The sequence below is a fragment of the Haliaeetus leucocephalus genome, unplaced genomic scaffold (assembly GCF_000737465.1).
Source record: "Haliaeetus leucocephalus isolate CR32 unplaced genomic scaffold, Haliaeetus_leucocephalus-4.0 Scaffold417, whole genome shotgun sequence".
Taxonomy (NCBI): domain Eukaryota; kingdom Metazoa; phylum Chordata; class Aves; order Accipitriformes; family Accipitridae; genus Haliaeetus; species Haliaeetus leucocephalus.
Window position 1 is genome coordinate 1,547,486 of NW_010972853.1, and position 8,554 is coordinate 1,556,039.

Here is an 8,554-nt window from a genome sequence, read left to right on the forward strand (position 1 = left end):
TCTAGACTTTATTCATTTGTATAGTAAAACTGTTTAATCCTATTTAGTTGAAACCACAAACGACAAAGAGCATCCAAAATTAATGTTTTTTAAATTGAAATTACAATACTTCAAAGGTAAACTTCCTTTCGCCCTTAAGCTTTTCATTCTTGTTGAATGATGTCGGAATTTTCACAGCTTTCTTACTACTTTTTAAATTTATGTCTTATACAATTTTTAACCATCCCTGATACACCCACATGTCTAGGAACAATATTCTTGTTACTAGACCTGTGCAAACAACCAACCACCATATCTTGAACCATCTATGAAAAATTCCTCCACTGTTTCGTCCTCAACATTGAGTATCTCATTGCTCTTGATATCACATCTTCTGACATTATAAATTCTTGCAGAGCCCTCAAGATGATCTTTGCACTGGTCATTCGAAAGAAACCAGCCTTCAGAACAATTCCTTCGGGACCTTTAATAAGTCATAAGGTATACACACACACACGTGCATGCCTGAAAATCAGGAAAGGGAAGCAGCTAATCCCTTCCCGGCCATCTCATATGGCAGGTGCATTTCCTGCCTTCCCACAACTTTTTTAGGAAATGTGGAGTTAGGAGCAAAACACTGCATTACTACTGCTTCATGACATGTTTCAAATGAGTGGTTTTTAGGTATAACCACATACTGCTGTTTCTAGTCCTGAAGGCAGTTTTTATTTTGAAGTAATGACTGCAGGAGTGGAGAATTCATGCACAGATTCACAAGGAGCTCCTGCAGCTCTGGGTAGCATTGCCTTCTGTTCTCCAGAGCAGAACTAAGTCCTGAGGAAAGCATTGTACCTGCTGGGTTGGGGCTCAGCACACCTTTCTGGTTTATTCCTGACCTTGAGTAGGACACAATAAAAATCACAGCAGTGTGTTGTGATGTATCCCAACCTGACAGTATCTGCATACTGTATTTGGGAGAGGGGACGCTAATGTCTCCTACCACGTTTCTTCCAGGAGACACCAAGATCTGCATTCTCCTGTAGGCTGGATAATGTGAGGGCATGCAAGTGAGCGCCATTTAGCTTCATTCATAGACAAGGCCAGACTGTACTCACCACAATTTGTCTTCAAAGGTTGAAGCAGAGACAGTTCACGTAACTTAGCTATAATTGCATTGTTATTGAGTGCTGGAGCTGAGCTGGAGCTGTTTCCTGTGTTGTAACCTGTGATATGGAGAAGCCTGGGGGGGTTGATGTGAATTGTCAGTAATGTAGGTCTTGCAGCCACATCAGTATTTAATCCACTTGCAAGCTCCTCTATAGGCCCATTTTCAGCTACATCACTACTACGTTGCTACAAGTGGGACTGTCCTATTCAAAGATATGGAGTGCCAATTCCATTGCCACATTTTAATGTACATGTTACCTGTTTGAAAACTAAACCAGCAGAGAGGATGACTACAGGCATGAGCAGATAATCTATATTGAAGTTTGCCTCAGAGTACTCATTGCCCTTCCTTTGATAACCCTCCTCTTTCCTCTTGCACAGTAGCTGCCCTGTCCTTGGTTTGCTGCACCTGGAAAAGGACATTTGCACTGTCAAACAAATTGAGGTTCTCTGTGGGTTGTACCTACTCCCAGAAGATGTAATGATACATTTTTTTCTTTTTTTTTTTTTAATGCATGCTTTTTTTCTTCTTTTTTTTAAATTTAAACAGTAATACCAGGGCGTGGGGAGAATATCTGTTGGGGTATTAAATGACCACTGTCCGGATAAAAGACCCATGTTATTTTGAAATAGGGCTCGAAAAAGAGCATAGGTGCACCTTGGGCCATCATTGGACCCAGGTCTGCTACCACTGAGAATGGAGCCAAGTTATTTTGAATGATCCTGATGACAGCACACTGCAAGTCCATGCTTGGAGATTCCAGAAGTCTTTACAAAAACCTTTTACTGACCTGTAGCAGTGTTGCATTCTGTGACCAGGTTTCACACAAAACCCCAGCTGGGTGTAAGTATTCCTGGTTTTATGAGACAGAAAACAGGTGGCTGATCCCTGCTTACACCACAAATTGGTGGCACTGTGTGGGCTCCAGCCTTGCTAACGCTGTTCCGTTGGCACCACAGCACTGCATCCTTTGGAGAAGTTGAGGTGTTAACAGCACCAGAAAGGCCTCGCCTGTGCTTCTGAGTAGTTGAATACGAGTTCAGAATATTGGCAATAGGTGTGCCTAAAATTTTAGGCACAGGTGCTGGTATTTCTTCTGCTTAGGTGGCATGGTCTTTGATAAACTGTCCTAGCGGTGACGTGACTGGGTCTTTCCCTCTAGGCTGTAGATAAAGCCTCCCCATTCCCACCCCATCCGAGGAGGAGCACCAGGGTGCTGCAACACATTCACCTTCCTCATGCAGCACAAGACGTATCTTGCAATTGTGCGGCCTAACAGTCTCTGGCAGTTAGTAGTTAGCTGAAACTTGAAAACAGCTTTTTGTGTGAGGCTCACGGTTTTGCAGCTAACGTGCTGTTCTTTAGCCAAGTCCTGACATCAGCCTTGATGAAATGCGTCTCTGGAAACAGCTGTTTGCAGCTCAGTGACTGCCCCTTCCCCTGCCAAGAACAGAAGAAGTGGACAATCCTCTTCAAGCTCACATCTCCCATTCAGGGGTAAACTGTTTTCGTCAGTCTGCCATACTCACTATTTTCAGGCACGGAAATTGAAATAATGCTTTCCCAAGAAATTAACCATTTTCCTTTCATGGCTGTTGACGTCTTTGGCTGCTGAGATCTCAGTACCTGCCCCAGCATGACTGTCTGACAGTACAGGGGCAAAAAACACATCAGTGCTCAGACAACATGAGTCTGTCTTGCCTGCCAGAACGTCAACCACATTTTCAAAAGCCTCTCAAATCTATCCTGTGACTGTTGCATTTCTTTAGCGCTGCCAGCATCTGGATTTGGAGTGCAGGAGCAGAGCCAGGAGTCTCAGGAGACAATGAAAGGAAACTGGTCTGCAACCTTGAATGAACTTGGTTTCAAAGAAGTATTCATACATCCACAGAGGATCCATCCAGCTGAATCAGACTGGTTTTATCAGGGAAGTAACGGACAGAGGTGTGTTTGTAATGGCTGGGAAAAGGAACGGCTCAAACTAAAATGACTTTGTTAGGAAACAAGAATGCAGGTATGATTTTCGGACCATAACAAGAAGATTATTTGTATGACATTACTTGCACTACAGATGCTGGGGTAGGACAGATTTTTTGTTCCACCCCTCTGGTAGCCAAGCACTCAGAAAGCTTAATCTTGTTGAATTAATCAAACTGCCGAGGTGACTCTGGCTACTGAAAGAATTGCTACTGTGTAAACCCTTAAAATCCATTGCATTAGCTCTAAGCTGCTGGAAAAGTCTTAGCATAATAAACCTAGATTAACAAAGTCTAGGGCATATCCTGAGACAAACAGGTAATCAGAACATTCCCCAGCACGCACCAAGAAAATGTGTTCAGTGGTGCAGTCGGTAGAGAACTCACCCATTGCGAAGGATAAAGTTGGATGATTAGATCTTGTACAGGGAAGGATGCTCTATAAGGCTATTTTAGGTAGATGTACATCTCAGCAATTTAAACCCACCAAAAATGCAAGAAGAAAATTAATCTTCTCTATATTCTGAGGACTTACAGCCAGTGTAGACTATTTATCTCACCAATATATTAAAATGGATTCCTCCTCTGTCTTTGAACACCACACAACACTCAGGAAATAGTTTCCCATTTTTGTTCTCTGCTTTGATTTCTGGGACATAGATGCATGAAAATATGTTGGTAGAAACTGCACTACACCTCACCACTGCCTTATCTCTTCTCAGCAGGTTTGTTTACACCTTCTTACTGTTAGTCAGTAGTTCACATCCTGGTGACCTAGCAAGCATTTGAGCAAAATACCAAGAAGAACCTCTAGCTATCATAATACTTAAGTGACCCCGATCCTCATACTGTTTGGAAAAGCATAATCTCTCACTACTGCTGTGGCAAGCACCTAGTGTTATTCCCACTGTGCAAATGAAGAAGGCATATGGGAAAAAAGGGCTAGATGTCACTAGAAGGTAGAAATGCAAAGCCTATATTTACAAATGCAATCCAAACACTCTCTGTTCAGCTGCTGCCCAAATCTGGAGGTATTGCTGACTAGGCTTTTCCCTATTGCACCTAAGCCTTCTCTGCATGCCTATGTTTCTGCTTCGGGGCAGACCTGGAACAGGCCATTGAAACAACTGGACACCTGGTGCCCTGTGACAGTCCCCATCATCAGAATGCCTGAGCATTCCCCTCGCAAACACCCCACGTCACCAGGGACTGCAAACCTCACTGTGTGTACAAAGAGCAGTACAAACCAGCAAGACTGGCTGCTTTCTTTGCAAAGCCTCTGGGTGGATTTGCCACCCATTTGCTCCATAAGAGCCTAACTGTCTAAAATATCTCCACAGAAGGAGAGTAATACAAGTTCAACGCTTCATCCTTCCTCAGGAGATCCCCACCTCCCAGCACTACACCCCAACCAGTGGGAAAACTAATAGACTGGGCCAGGGAGCATCCCCCCAACCTCACTCCATCTACCTCTCTGAAATAAAGATAAGCACCCAAGCAATAGGAGAGAAAGCATGAACCCATATCCTCGTGGTTTAGGCAATCAGTTTGCAGAAGGAATGCTGCATTTCAGTCCCTGACAGAGGCATTTTTTAGGTATTTTCTGTTAAACAGTCAAAGGATAAAATACAGAACAAAGCCTCAGGGTGGGAAACAGGCCCTAGGCTGCCTCTTCCAGCAGCGCAACCACTAGCTCTGCCCTCAAACTTGCTCTCCCTCAGTTTTCTGCTCCACAGTGACACAGCTTGAATGCAAGGAGCCTCCCTCCTCCACCACCACAGGCTCACACCATGGTTAGGGCACTCTGTGGTGGGTGGGAGCCTGGATCTTCAGCCTGAGGAAGTCAGTGGACTCAAGCCTCCAGAGTGATGGCTATTTTAAACAATAGGCCACTTTACGAAATGTAGCTGTTGGTCTCAACGTGTCTTTCGGCAGCTGAAGAGAAAAACAAGTCCTAGTTAGTCCTCGCTAGAAACAGATGTTGGCACTTAAAGACAACTCTGAGCTGTGGATCCCGAGCGGAGCAAGGCTCTGGTTTCCCAGCTGCAGGCAGGTACATTTGTACTGAGCAGGGGCAGGACGTTAAGACCTACATCCCTCACCACTTCTTCCTAGCAGCTCCTCACTCGCTCGCTAGCACGTGGGCATTTTTGGTCCCCAGATGTCTACCTTCCTCTGTGTCCTGTGCAAGACCTAGCTCTAAGTAAGTCTTGGATTCTTTCTGGGTGGCTGGCACCTGTTAGGTGCTGCAGCGAAGGCAACTGAGTGGTTACTGTCTCCAGCCAGAAGCGATTTTCCTGTGGTCCTCGGGGAGGTCCGTGGCGGAGCGGAGAACTGAGCCCAGCTCTGTTGCTTTCCTGTCTAAGTGCTGCAGTCACCCTGCAAATATTTCAAACCTTTTCCCAGACCATTCCCCCCAGTTCCTTAATTGCTGTCGTGGCTTTTTGTGTGAATCCTGTGGCTTTCGTTGTACAATTTGCCTAAAACCAAGCACTACTTTAAACTGCAGAGTTGAGAAAGCATTTTATACCTTCTTTATTATTAAGCACACTCAAGCATCACCACCATCACTTTAACAAACCATTTCTCTCTTGCTACTTCTTACTTGAATAGGGCATAATCTCTAATCTGTGGTACTGAACCACAGCATCCTGCTTTCTGCCACAGAGAAAACAAAATGTCTTCTTCAGGGAAGCAAGAAAGCAGTTCATTTACCCCAGCAATAAACAGATTGTGTTTTTTAAGTACCCTGATTCCAGCTGAGTATTTGTTTACATTTGTAGGTGTGCAGTCAGGACGCTAATAGTTCCCAGTGGGCTTTCAGATGGTGTCGGTGTTCTGAGAGACCAATCTTTTCATGCAACCAAAATAACGAGGAAACTAAAACAGAGCTTTATTACAAAAGTTGATTTTGCACATGATAGCTTCCAGAGATGCTACCCACACACTAGAGGCAATGCTGCAGATTCTTCTAATGATGTATTTCATGCCTTTTACCACCCATGCAGAGTGTCCACAACCAAGAAAGGGAAAGCGGGACTCCAGCCTGGCTCAGGCACCAACAGAGCAGCCAGAGCTGCGTTCCAGACGCACAGCCACATTCCCCACTGACATGACCCCAGAGACTGCAGAGATGCAGGATAAAACCGAAAAAGCTTTAAGTGGGCTTCCGGCATGACTTATCTTCATTATTGCCAGTAACTCAAATCCCTATTACTCCCATACCATTCCAAGACTGCCACCTAAGGAGCTTTTTTCTGCTTCTGAGCTTCTTACGCAGCAATTCAAGCACACAGGCACACAGAGGCTCTGGTGCTACTCCTGTAATAGTCCAGCTCTGCTACCTACACAGAGTTTGCATAGAAAGAGTCACAGGGCTGCCATTTTGAGTGTCCTAGACAGTCTTATCAAACAAAGAAGTAAACTAGCCTTACAACTGAACGTTGTATTCAAAGTTGTGAGACATACTTGCCCCAGCTACAGCTACCCACTTTTTCTTTTTTAACCAGTTAGCTTTGTTAAGCTGTCGCATTACTCCATTTTCTTACCAAAAAGAGTTCACATCAGTTGCCTCGCGGCAAAAGCCAACAGCATCCTGGGCTGCATTAGGCAGAGCGTTGCTGGAAGGTCAAGGGAGGTGATCCTTTCCCTCTACTCAGCACTGCTGAGGCCACACCTGGAGCGTTGTGTCCTCTGCTGGGCTCCGCAGTACAAAAGAGATGTGTACTTAGTGGAACGAGTCCAGCACAGGGCCACAAAGATGACTGCAGGACTGGAGCATCTCTCATGTAAGGAGAGGCTGAGAGAGCTGGGACTGTTCAGCCTGGAGAAGGCTGAATGTGTCTAAATACCTGATGGGAGGGAATGAAGAGGAGGGAGCCAGACTCTCCTCAGTAGCATCCACTGACAATTAAAAACCATGAAATTTCATCTGAACACAAGAAAATGCTTTTTTACTGTAAGGGTGGTCAAACACTGGATCGGGTTGTCCAGAGAGGTTGCGGACCCTCCATCTGTGGAGATACTGAAAACCTGAGTGGACATGGTCCTGGGCAACCTTGCGGGGCTGGACCAGGTGATTTCAAGGGGTCCCTTCCAACCTAAACGGTTCTGTTTATTATGGATGTTGAATGTAGCGGTTATCTCTGTCCTAAAGAATAATTAGAGGGCAAGAGATTTGAACGATGCCTGAATCTAGCATGTGATGTCATAAATGTAACTTTGCTATTTGCTCCAAGTCAAATCAGGAAATCCAGGCATGATGCTATCAGACGAGGGGAAAAAACAGGAAAAACAAACTGTACCTATATTTTAAGCCACATTTAAGCTGAGGACGGTGAAGATTCAACAAGCTATGCTATACTGCAGAAACGGGTAACAATTTTTGTCTTGATCATCACACTGTCAACTGTCACGAATTACACTGTAAGAATTCCATAAAATGAGTACATCTCAGCCACTGATAAACCAGAAAAGCAGCATGCTGCATGTACACGCGTGGAAACACTGCTTCTGCCTAGCACCTCCGTACAAGCCTGTCATCTTCACCAGCCGCTTTTCCCCACCCAAGGCTTCCCCCTGGTGTCAGCGACAGTAACAGTATCGGGGTTTTATCCAAAGCAGCGTAATTCTGCGTGCTGAGGGGGAGAAGAAGGTGGTAGTTAGGGGCTGGCCGCAGCCAACTTTCGTGTAGCTGCCGAGCCGTTACGCGTCGTGTAACACGTTGAAGGTGAACTCTTTGCACGCATGCCTCGGCCCCTCCGCTGCGGACTGCCCATCTTTCGTTCTTTTTTTTTTTGGCCATGTCTCGGGTCAAAAGCCTGAAGCAGAACGGCCGGGGGACGGCAGCAGGTTGGCAGGGTCGCACAGGCCCAGCACCGCTCCCTCGGGAAGGGAGCGCGATTTATTCCGGGGAGCTCCAAGGGCGAGGGCGGGCTCCCAGCGCCTTCCTGCCCCGCAGCCCGGGCCTGGTCGTGGCGGGAGCCCCCCCGCTCGGCCTCTCCCGGACCCAACGGCGCCGGCCTAGGCGGCTCGCCCTGACAGGGCCGCGGCCCGCCCCCGCCGAACTCCCCCGCGGCGCCCGTCCCAACGAGCGCCTACAGCTCCCAGGGTGCCAGGCGGCCGCCGCCGGCGCGGGGCGCGGCCGGGCCGCCGCGGGGCACGCTGGGAGTTGGAGTCGGGCGTTGGCGGTTGCGCAGCATCCGTTGGGGGCGCGCGGCGGTGTCGGTCTCTCGTAGGAACAAGGCAGCCATTGCCGCCGCCGCCGGCGAGAGCGGCTTCCTCACGGCCCGCGGGACTCAGCGCTCGGCGACGGTGAGTGGCTGCCGCCTCCTCGGCTCGCTCGGTGGCGGGAGGGCCGGCGGAGGGTCGGGCGTTGGGCTGCGAGCGGGGATCTGGCAGCCGGGCCCCGCTGCGGGGCGGGGCGGACCGG

General features: G+C 47.5%; 1 protein-coding gene across 1 annotated transcript in view; it reads left to right on the plus strand.

Moving 5' to 3' along the window:
- Positions 1–8,291: 8,291 nt before the first annotated feature.
- The window catches only part of LOC104835917 (serine/arginine-rich splicing factor 5-like), a 17,087-nt gene continuing 16,824 nt past the window's right edge, over positions 8,292–8,554 (plus strand). The window contains exon 1 of the mRNA XM_010574175.1: positions 8,292–8,436. The gene's annotated coding sequence lies outside the window, so the exon portion shown is untranslated. The remainder of the gene's footprint in view (positions 8,437–8,554) is intronic.